Source organism: Dasypus novemcinctus, chromosome 5 (assembly GCF_030445035.2).
Source record: "Dasypus novemcinctus isolate mDasNov1 chromosome 5, mDasNov1.1.hap2, whole genome shotgun sequence".
Lineage (NCBI taxonomy): Eukaryota > Metazoa > Chordata > Mammalia > Cingulata > Dasypodidae > Dasypus > Dasypus novemcinctus.
The window spans coordinates 132,007,122-132,019,378 of NC_080677.1; the positions used below are offsets into that span (position 1 = coordinate 132,007,122).

The window sequence follows — 12,257 nt, forward strand, 5'->3', positions numbered from 1 at the left end:
AATAACTAAAGACAAACAAATTAAATCAATGAATAATCAGTTTTTATCTGTCAAATTTAGCAATAAAAAATCATTCTCATTCATTGCCAGTGGAAGGCAATTTATTTTACATATTAATAGTCTTGAAAATATGCCTACAAAATTTTCCTAGGTTAAACTCTCAGAGGTTATTGTCAAAGACAGATTTTCCAACTGAATGGTTTTTACTTCTGCGATTATTAAAGGGAGAATTAACCTTTTTTTTCTTTCTCTGTTCTTTGGATGAGATCCTTTAATGTGATCTATCTTCAAATTCACTGACTCACTTTGGCTATCTCCAAGCTGCTGTTAAGTCTCTCCAGCAGATTTTTTATTACACACACACACACACACACACACACACACAAGCAGGGTGGGGTGGGGGGAATTAAGATACTACAAAGTTTTAATTATAATAGGAATATGGTTTGGGTTCAAGAAACAAATGGAATCATGACCCTATAGAGGATAAACCTAGGTGCATCTGAGTGCTGAATGTGTCCACCAGCCCTAAACTATTAGATCCAGATCCCTACCCCAGTTTAATCAAGTGTCAGAAAAATCCGACCTTGTTCTCCCCCTTGCCAAGTGCTATTAAGCAATAATTCATTTCGCTTTGTTTTTTGTCATGTTTTGGCATGGGAGCCAGCATTTGGCAGCACAGATGCTCAGCGCTTCCTGGGCGGGCTTTAGAAGTGAACGCTGTGAGCCAGAGTGGCATGGATGTTGGGGAGGGGAGAACAAATTTTGGGCTGACTCATTTGCTTCCCCCCTCCCGAGACTCGATGACTTCCTCTCTAGAATGGGAACCATCTTGCTGCAGTGGATACTTGCCTCTCTTCTCGACTGCCAACCTCTGAAGCCCCACCTTACAAGGCTTGGTTCTGCCTCCCACCAGAGAAGAGGAAAATGTCAGAAACTCACCTTTCCATCTCCCTTGTTGGGACCGGTGCCAGGATCTTTAAGTCAGGAGCTCCAGTCTTTGACTTGAGGGCTGGTGAAGCAACGAGGCAGGGACCGCACTGGACAGTGTTCTGAAGCAAGAGGACAGCAGTGCTGGCGCCTGTGTCTGGAGTCCAGGGCCAATGGGTCCCGGGTGCCCACCGTAGGGCCTGGAGGCCCTGTGGGGTCCTCGCCAGTGGGACTGGAGGTGATTGTCTTGCTTTCCAGACCTCCCTGTCAGTATCCGCAGTCCTTTGGATAAATCTCTCTTCTGTGTAAGCCAGCCAGAGTTAGTTTCTGATTTCTGCAACCAAGACTTTTGCCTGAAGGTGGCCATTTGGGGGAACTCTGAGGTGCTGCTTCAACTCTAATATTTACTATTCTCACTTGATCACTGAGGATGGGGAGGAGGGTGGATTGGCCCTGGAATGGACCTTCTTTGCTAAATGGTAACAGGATGAAGAGCACTAGTGAAAACCACCCTGTCCCCTGCTCTGCATCTGGGCCCTGCAGACCTGCAGACAGCAACTGGCTTTCACCTGGAGTTTTCCTGGTGTGCGCAGTTCACTGCAGCTCAAGCGGCTCATCATGGAAAGGGCCAGCAGAGCCAGCACAGACAGCCCGCAGCAGAGGGGATGGGACTGCACACCACCCACCACCCCCAAAGGGCTGGAAACAGCCCCAGCCTGACCAAATGTTGACTCTCTTTTGGTACCACTTGGTTTTGTAGCTGCTGGGCTGCTCCTGCAGGAATTCCAAAGAAACCTCCCCAAGGCAGGCATGGTGCCGAATCCTCTGTGTGTGTGTTGTTGTTGGGGGAAGTGGGCCCTGAGCAGCAAGCAGAGTGAGGACTGTAGTCCAGAATGCAGGAGGTGCCTTCGAAGGCTTCGACTCCAGCCCCCCCTGTCAGAGAGGAGGACCCCAAGGCCTGACTCCACCGAAGATATTTGTGAGAAATATTCAGGAACAGGGCCTTCCTTAGGGACCCACAGCTGTGGGTCATGTGTCATAAGAATACATAAGAGTGACCAATAAGAGTGACAGGGGGAAGTGGACTTGGCTCAGTGGTTAGGGCGTCCGTCTACCACATGGGAGGTCTGCGGTTCAAACCCCGGGCCTCCTTGACCCGTGTGGAGCTGGCCCATGCGTAGTGCTGATGCGCGTAAGGAGTGCTGTGTCATGCAGGTGTGTCCCCCGCGTAGGGGAGCCCCACGCGCAAGGAGTGCACCCCATAAGGAGAGCCACCTAGCGCGAAAGAAAGTGCAGCCTGCCCAGGAATGGTGCCGCCCACATGGAGAGCTGACACAGCAAGATGACGCAACAACAACAAAAAAGAAACACAGATTCCCATGCTGCTGACAACAGCAGAAACGGACAAAGACAACGCAGCAAATAGACACAGAGAATAGACAACTGGGGTGGGGAGGGGGAGGGCGGAGAAGGGGAGAGAAACAAATAAATAAATAAATCTAAAAAAAAAAAAAGAGTGACAGTGATTCTGAGAATTCCAAGGGGGTCATCCTCAGGATGTTTGGGATCCTGAGTAGATACTTTTTGCAGGACCCCTGTTTATATAAATGGTCACTTGAAGTCAGCAGGACAGTACCATTCTGATGGCTCACTTCTCGGTGACCCAGCAAAGGAAAGACCACACTGGACAATGTGACCAATTCATTTACCAGGTTATCCTTCTGGAACCAGAGAGCAGCCACAAGGCTCAGTATGGGCCTGGGGCTCTTTGGGGCATCTGGTCAACCCAACCCCACATGCTGTTTGTAGAGGGTTGGAGAGTATTTTAAGGGACCCCAGTCTAGCTTGGGACACCCCACCTGGACAACACTGCCATTCCTGGCCAGACTCAGCAACCAGAGTGGGGCTCAGAAATTTTCTAATTTCAAGGAAAGCATTCCCAGGTGTAGGAGGTGCCCTGCGTCAGGGAGGTTGGAGCAGAGGCCTCTTGCTAGGTCCTCAGGGCAGTGTTTACTCCAAGAAGAGAAGCCTGGTGCAGCCAGGCCCCAGGGACTGACCTGGCATCCCAAGGGGCTGCAGGGGCCACTGCAGTCCAAATTCATGGTGCTACCCGTGGTGCCCTACACTGACGCTGTTAACACTCCTTTGCTGTTTCCTCTCTCCTGTTGCCAATGTGCTTCCTCACTTCCTCTGGTTTCCCTTCTCTTTTCCTGTGTCTTAACTCTGGCGTGCACATGGCCTGGCTTGGCCTTCTTAAACCATGCCTTTCCAACCGAGTGCCTCATTCTCTCGGTATTTCTTAGTTCAAATTCCTGAGCAAGGGAGCCCAGTCCTGTTTGTTCTTGTAGGGCCAAGTCTGGTCTAACGGCCTGCAGCAGGTGCAGGTCACAAGCTCCCCATGTGGCTGCCAGGGTGAGGGCAGGAAGGCAGGTACAGGGAGCGGTGGGGCCCCACACTGGGGAGGGTTTCACCTAAGGCCTAAGTCTGGGAGCCAAGCCAGTGCTCCTTTTCACCATCGTTTTAGTCCTGATGGAAGTTGTGTGGCCTAGGATGTGACTGAGAGCTGAGGTGGATGCAAATCAGGTGTGTGGGGGAGTGGAGACAGGTGGGGGTGGAGCAGTCGTTACATGGGCACAGTCAGTGAACGTCAGCCGGGACATGACTTCCATCACAGCATCTCAGATAGGATGAGGACTCGGTGGGATCCATGTTGGGAGAGGATTTTTGTTTCAAATCAAAGCCAGGCTGCAGCAGTAGCTCCACCCCGCTGAATGCCAAAGACTAACCATTCACCAGAGCTCTTCCTCCTCAAATCAAAGCCTTTGTGATCTCCCTATGAAAATAAAAGACAGGTTTCATGCATGTGCTCTTTTACTGTGGCAACATATATATAACACGAACTGTGCCATTTTAACCATTTTTTAATGAATGCAAGTCAGTGGATTAGGCATATTCACAATGTTGTGCAAAAACTATCACCATTATCTGTTACCAAACTTTTTCATCACTCCAAACAGAAATTCTGTACCTATTAAACAATAACTCCCCATTTCCCCTTTCCCTAGCTCCTGGTAACCTCTAATCTATATTCTGTCTTTACGAATGCGCTTATTCTAGATATTTCATGTGAGTGGAATCCTACATTTGTCCTTTTGTGTCTGGCTTATTTCACTCAGCATAATGTTCGCAAAGTTCATTCATGCTATAGTATGGTCAGAGCCTAAGAGTCAGTTTTAGGGGTTAGGCAAGTGGCCATGCAGATGGCAGGTCCACCACACTTAGAGCCCTTTGCTTATTAAAGACCCTGGAGGTGCGCTGGCATCCCCCTTCTAGAAGAACTTGCGGCTCAGCTGGGAGGAGTGCGGTTAGCCGACAGCCACCAGCTGTGGCACCTTCAATCTGCCGCAGTTCCCGGGCAGCCCCCAGCCGGCGACCGAGCCCCACAGAGGTCTGGCCTTTCCTGCCCAGTGTGGAACTCCTTGGTGGCACTCTTTTTTTTTTAAAGATTTATATTTTATGTATTTCTCTCCCCTTCCCCCCTCCCCCTGTTGCCTGCTCTCTGTCCATTCGCTGTGTGTTCTTCTGTGTCCGCTTGCAGTCTTATCAGCGGCACTGGGAATCTGTGTCTCTTTTGTTGCATTATCTTGCTGCATCAGCTCTCCATGTGTGCAGCGCCATTCTTGGGCAGGCTGCACGTTCTTTTTTTTTTTTTTTTTTTAAAGATTTATTTATTTATTTAATTCCCCCCCTCCCCTGGTTGTCTGTTCTTGGTGTCTATTTGCTGCGTCTTGTTTCTTTGTCCGCTTCTGTTGTCGTCAGCGGCACGGGAAGTGTGGGCGGCGCCATTCCTGGGCAGGCTGCTCTTTCTTTTCACGCTGGGCGGCTTTCCTCACGGGCGCACTCCTTGCGCGTGGGGCTCCCCCACGCGGGGGACACCCTTGCGTGGCACAGCACTCCTTGCGCGCATCAGCACTGCGCATGGCCAGCTCCACACGGGTCAAGGAGGCCCGGGGTTTGAACCGCGGACCTCCCATATGGTAGACGGACGCCCTAACCACTGGGCCAAAGTCCGTTTCCCAGCTGCACGTTCTTTTGCTCTGGGTGACTCTCCTTACAGAGCACACTCCTTGCACGTGGGGCTCCCCTATGCGGGGGACACCCATACATGGCACGGCAGTCCTCACATGCATCAGCACTGTGCGTGGACCAGCTCACCACATTGGCCAGGAGGCCCTGGGTTGAACCCTGGACCTCCCATGTGGTAGGCAGATGCCCTATCAGTTGAGCCAAATCTGCTTCCCTCGGTGGCACTCTTTGCTGCAGGGCTCCCAGTCAACCCGGCAGAGACTCTCATCGCTGCAACCCAGTCTGAGGCTTTTCCTGCCCAGTCCTCCTCGCCCCCTCTCCACTCCCAGGTGTCAGCCCCATCCACCTGTCCACAGGCTTGCCCTGTCTCCTCCTGCTCTCTCCCCTTGTTTTTCACAGGCATTAATTCCAATGAATCTACCTCTACCCTCTGTTTTAGTGTCTGCTTCCAGCCAGTTGGTTCTGGAATGGTCTGAGACAGTAGGTGGGGAGAGAAGGTTTTGTAATGGAATCGCTCACTTCTTGGCCTGAGGGATCTGTGGTGCATGGATAGTCCCAGGCACGAGGTGGCAGCCCCATTGCTAAGCACTTCACTGGTGGTAAACCAGTGGGCTTCCCAGCAGAGGCAATGCCTTTGGCCAGTGAGATGATTCAGGCCTTTCAGGGGTACAGGAGCTAAAAGCAATGTGGGATCCTGGATCGGACTCTGGAGCACAAAAGGCACATTAGTGAAAAACTGGCAAGATTTTGAAACAAGTCTGAAGTTTAGTTCATGGTAATAATGTATGGATGTTAATTTCCTAGTCATATGGGATATTGACATTAGGGGAATCTGGACAAATGGTATATGAGAACTCTCTGTACTATCTTTGCAACTTTTCAGTATATCTAAAACTATTCCAAAATAAGTCCATTTAAAAAAATTACAGGGAGAACAACGTTTCTAGGGACCTTGGAAGTGGCTGATCATTACCAAGTTGCATTGACACCCCACAGTGACAGTCTGTCGGATGAGCCAGCCTTTCATTCATACATGAGACAAGGAAGACCCGAGCAGGGAAGGTGACTCCTGGGCAAAGACTGACCGAGAAGTCAGTTTTGAATCATTCATTCACTGGTTTATTAATTTGTTCATTCGTTTGATTAATATTTGTCAAGCGCTTGCAATGCAGGCCCTGGAATGTGGAAGTGAATTTGCAGGGTGCAAAGAAGTAACTGGATTCTGGTTAAACATATAGAGGGAATGCACATGTGTCCTCTGCTTCTTCCTGAGACCCACAAAAGGACATAAAAATGATTTAAAAAGGCACAAATCCACAAAGGACAAAGAGAATGGAGTCAAGCAAATGGAGGTGGCAAAAGGAATTTGGAGGGAGCAGAAAGTCAATGCATAACTGGTAGCTGACCCAATAAATTGAAGAAAGCTGAAACCTGTGCTGACAACGGGGGATCCTCAGAAAATCTCAAAACGAGACATCAGGGCCTTCCGAGAGGGAGGTGCAAGTGAGGTTGAGGTTGAAAACTGGAGATTAGTTGCAAGTCTTTAAAAGGAGCTGTTAGACCACCCAGCTCTCCTTCCTCAGCCCAGCCCCTCCCAAACCAGCTGAAGATCCCAGGTGACACTCTCAAGACAATGAGCCAGAGAGATTCTGGGCACACCTAAAGGCTGGAGTGAGTGAAAGACTATGTTTTGGATCGTGACTCTCATTAGTAGTTAGGGTAGGCCAAGCTGTGTAACAGAAAAGGAGCCAAAACTGTAATGGCTCAGCACAATAGACGTTGGTTTCTTGCTCCTGAAGAGTGAGAGAGGCAGCTCTCCATGCAATTGTTTAGGGGCCCAGGCTCCTTGCATGCTGGGGCTCCACCATCCTCAGTAACTCGCTATCATTTCCCCCCAGCCTCAGAATGCTTCAGCAGAGCCCAAGGAGCAGAGCTCTTGTGGGCTGCTCCATGGCTGCTGGTAGAGGCTGACTCAGCTCTGCAGCTGAGTGAGGCTGGTGGCAGGCCTGGCTCGCTGACTTCTTTTTTTTTTTTTTAAAGATTTATTTTTTATTTATTTCTCTCCCCTTCCCATCCCCCAGTTGTCTGCTCTCTGTGTCCATTTGCTGTGTGTTCCTCTGTGAGGGCTCCCATCCTTATCAGCGGCACTGGGAATCTGTGTTTCTTTTGGTTGCGTCATCTTGTTGTGTCAGCTCTCCGTGTGTGCGGCGCCATTCTTGGGCAGCTGGGCGGCTCTCCTTACGGGGTGCACTCCTTGTGTGTGGGGCTTCCCTACACGGGAACACCCCTGCGTGGTAGGGCACTCCTTGTGCACATCAGCACTGCACATGGGCCAGCTCCACATGGGTCAAGGAGGCCCGGGTTTGAACCATGGACCTCCCATGTGGTAGGCGGATGCCCTATCCATTGGGCCAAGTCCGCTTCCCTCGCTGATTTCTTTTGATCCACAGGCAGTCTTTCTTTGAGCAAACTATGGTGGGGCTAGGGAGAGAGGGCTCAGATTTCCTCCTACTGTCCTTGGCTTCCTGAATATCCTGTTTTCTCTATTCCCAAAGGGAACGTATTTACAAAGGCATTTTAGGGAAGATAAGAGTCACTGAGCTATCCACGAACTAAAATACTTGTATAGAATTACCATATGACCTGGCCATCCCACTTCTAAATATATACCCAAGAGAATTGAAAATCAGGAACTTGAACAGATATTTGCACACTGATGTTCATAGCAGCATTATTCACAATTGCCAAAAGATGGAAGCAACCCAAGTGCCCATCAAGAGAGAAATGGATAGACAAAACCTGATTTACATACACACAATAGAATTTATTCAGCATAAAAAGCAATGAGGGAAGCGGACTTGGCCCAGTGATTAGGGCGTCCATCTACCACATGGGAGGTCTGCGGTTCAAACCCCAGCCTCCTTGACCCATGTGGAGTTGGCCCATGTGCAGTGCTGATGTGCACAAGGAGTGCCCTGCCACGCAGGGGTGTCCCCCGCGTAGGGGAGCCCCATGCGCAAGGAGTGCACCCCATAAGGAGAGCCACCCAGTGCGAAAGGAAGTGCAGCCTGCCTAAGAATGGCACTGCACACATGGAGAGCTGACACAACAAGATGACACAACAAAAAGAAACACAGATTCCCGTGCTGCCGCCGACAACAGAAGTGGACAAAGAAGAAGATGCAGCAAATAGACACAGAGAACCGACAACTGGGGCAGGGGAGAAAGGGAGAGAAATAAATAAAAATAAATAAATCTTTAAAAAAAAACAATGAAGTTCTGGTACAATTACAAGATGGATGAATCTCAAAGACATCATGTTGGGTGAAACAAGTCAGGCATAAAGGATCAAATTCTGTATGATCTCACTGATATAATAAGGAAACTCATAAAGTTAGAATCTAGAATATAGGTTACCAGGGAATAGATTGGAGTTGGAGAATGGGGAGCTGATGTTTAATTTGTACAGAATTTCTATTTAGGCTGATTGTAAAGGTTTGGAAACGGATGGTGGTGTTCGTAGCACATTTCTGGAGTATAATAAACAGCACTGTGTTTGTTATAAATTTTTCAGGACTTTCTGTATATAAGATCATGTCATCTGCAAATAGTGAAAGTTTTATACTTTTTCCTTTCCAATTTAGATGCATTTTATTTCATTTTCTTGCCTAACTGCTCTGGCTAGAATTTCCAGTACAATGTTGAATAACAACAGTCACATATTTGTCTTATTCCAGATCTCAGAGGAAAAGCATTCAGTCTTTCACCATTAAGTATGATATTATTAATAGATGTGTGTTTTTCCTATATGCCCTTTATCATGTAGAGGAAGTTTCCTTCTATTCCTATTTTCCAAAGTGTTTTTTTCAAGAAAGGATGTTGGATTTTGTCAAATGCCTTTTTTGCATCAATGGAGATGACATAGAGCTTTTCCCTTAGTTTTGTTAATGTGGTGCATTAAATTGATTGATTTTCTTATGTTGAACCACCCTTGCATATGTGGGATAAAACCCTCTTGAACCTCAGTCTGGTCCCTGTGGCTGGTGGCCAAGCCATGTGTTTCCTCCTTTGCCACTGCTATATTGTCTGTGTGAGGAGAGAGGAGAGTGGCCACTGCAGCTGCCATTTCCACCAAAGGAATTGTGCTCCAGGAGTTGTACTTTATGGGTTATTCCTAGAGCCTCATCCACACTTGATTTCAATGATGAATTTTGGGACTTTTGAAATGATGAGATTGAGATGACATTTTTGGATTCAATCCAGAATACCACATTGCATTGAATCGCCATGTCTCCTTAGTCTTCTCCAGACTGTGACATGATTTCTCAGTCATTCCTTGATTTTCATGACCTTGACAGTTTTGAAAAAGACTGTTGAAAAACAGATCTGAAACAAAGTCTTACACCCAGCTGCCTCAGAACTCAGTGGCTGCCAGATCTCCAAACATCAAGTCCAACTTTGTCCGCCAACCTGTCTGACATGTCAGGACCCGTGCCAAGCAGGGCCAGAATTTACACAGATGTTAATACACACAGACCCCAGGAGTACTGGGATTACAAGTCACATGTGGTACAATGGGAAAATCAAGATGACTAACAACTGGTAGGAAAACTGGGCCCCTGGTAAATACAGTGAAGTATTTGAAGCCATCAAAGCCACAAATAATGAAAAAGTTGTATTTAAAATTCTCAAGGCTGTAAAGGAGAAGAAAATCAAGCATGAAATAAAGATTTTGGAGAATTTTCAAGGTGGTCCCAACATTGTTACTTTGGCAGACATAGTAAAAGACCCCGTATCATGAACCTCTGCCTTGGTGTTTGAACACATAAACAACACAGATTTCAAGCAATTGTATCAGATGGAACCACCTATGGTATTTGATTTTACATGTATTAGATTCTGAAGGCCCTGGATTATTGTCACAGCATGGGAATTATGCACAGAGATGTGAAGCCTATAATGTCATGATTTATTATGAGCACAGAGAGCGATAGCTAATAGATTGGGGTTTGGCTAAGTTTTACCATCCTGGCCAAGAATATAATGTCTGACTTGCTTCCTGATACTCCAAAGTTGAGCTACTTGTAGATTATTGATGCATGATTATAGTTTGGATATGTAGACTTCGGGTTGTATGCTGGCAAGCATGATCTTCCAGAAGGAGCTTTTTTCCATGGACAGGACAGTTATGATCTATTGGTGAGGATAGCCAAGGTTCTGGGGACAGAAGATTTATATGACTATATGACAAATATAAAACATAAATTAGATATGTTAGATTCACATTTCAATAATATCTTGGGCATACCCTCCCATAAGCAATGGGAATACTTTGTTCACAATGAAAACCAGCATCTTGTCAGCCCTGAGGCCTTGGATGTTCTGGACAAGTGTTGCAATACTGACCACCAGTCACTGCTTACTGCAAGACAGGCCATGGAGTACCCCTATTTCTACATGGTTGTGAAGGATCAGGCTTGGAGGGGCTCATCTAGCTTGGGGGGCAGTACACCTGTCAGCAGTACCAGTATGATGCCAGAGATTTTGTCAGTGCCAACCCCTTCACCCCTTGTACCTCTGGCAGGCTCACCATTAACTGCTGCTGCTAACTCCCTTGGGATGTCTGTTCCAGCTCCAGTGGTGCTCGGCAGTAGCAGCCCTTCTGGCTCCTGATGCCTGAACAGAGGCGGGGGAGCCCGCCCTCTCCTTGGGCCTGGTGGGGAGGAGTGAAACACTTCAGAGGCACTGTGTCTGACTTCTTGCTTACGGATTTATAGTACTTCAGTCATTGAAAAAATTTTGATAGACTGATTTTCTTTTTCCATTTATTTATTTTTTCTCTCCCCCCTTCCCCCCACCCTGCTTTGCTGTCTGTGTCCATTCGCTGTGTGATCTTCTGTGGATGTGGGAAAGAGATCCCCTGTCACTTACACCACCTCGGTTCCTGGTTTCTGTTGTGTCTCGCCTTGGCTCTCCCCTGCGTCTCTCTTTTGTTGCTTCATTATCTGGATGCATTGCTCACTGTGCGGGCCTGGTTCACCTTTTACCAGGATGCCCTGGGGATCGAACCCTGGTCCTCCCATATGGAAGATGGAAGTTCAATCACTTGAGCCATATCTGCTCTGCCCTTTCTTTATTTTTTAACTTGAACTTTTCGTAACTCAGGGGAGTCCCTGAAAATTTACCTACAGGTGGAATATGTCACAGACTAATTTTTTTCTCCCCTTCCAGATTCAGTTCCTCATCACTTAAGATCAAAGATCAACCAACCTCAATCCTGGCTACTGCCTTTGGGTGGAGATTTCTTCCCATTCCCACCACTGCTCCCCCACAAGTCCACAGATCTTTGGGGGAGTGGCAAGTAGTATCTCATGCTTTTCTCCAGAGATTACCAAAATGTAGCTTCTCAAGGGAGGCAGGAAGGAAGGAGGAAGGAAAGAAAAGAGGAAGGCAGGACCCAAGCTACAAGAGTACTGTACCTCTAGTCACTTATATACGTCTACACTTTACTGCAAAAGTGCTTTAGTGGGGCTATCCTGGTGAATCTAGTGGAAACCTGTTTTAGTTACATTGAGATGTTGAAAATCTACCCAAAATGCAGAGCAGTCCTAAAAACCTCTGTTTATTACGATCATGTCTAATGGACCTAACCCTAATTCCAACTTACTTATCATTTTAATTTCAAAGTTTAGTTTAAAAATTTAATACCATCCAAACCAGACCCCTTGCCTTGTCCTCTCTCTCTTTTCTATCAAGTGCTCTGACTCTGAGTAGTGTGTTGAAATAGACATGTCTATTTCTCCTTCGGTTTTGCCAGAGTTTGCCTCATATACTTTGGGGCACCCTAGTTAGGTGCATAGATATTCATGACTGTTACTCCTTTCTGGCGGATTGTCCCTTTTTATTAATATATAATGGCCTTCTGCATCTTTTATCACTTTTATGCATTTAAAGACTGTTTGTCTGACAACAGTATAACTACTCCTGCTCTCTTTTGGTTACTATTTGTGTGAAATAACTTTTTCCAACTTTTCACTTTCAGTCTATTTGCATTCTTGGGTCTAAGGTGAGTCTCCTGCAGAAAGCATATGGATGGCTCATTGTTTTTATCCATTCTGTCAGCCTATGTCTTTTGATTGGGAAGTTTAATCCATTAATATTCAATGTTATTTCTGTAAAGGCATTATTTACTTCAGCCATTTTATCCTTTGGCCTTCATATGTCATATCTTATTTTCATCC

At 47.0% G+C, this 12,257-nt stretch overlaps 1 pseudogene; it reads left to right on the forward strand.

Annotated features, from left to right (window-relative positions):
• Positions 1-9,495: 9,495 nt before the first annotated feature.
• Positions 9,496-10,696, forward strand: LOC101424320 (casein kinase II subunit alpha pseudogene; annotated as a pseudogene).
• Positions 10,697-12,257: the final 1,561 nt, after the last annotated feature.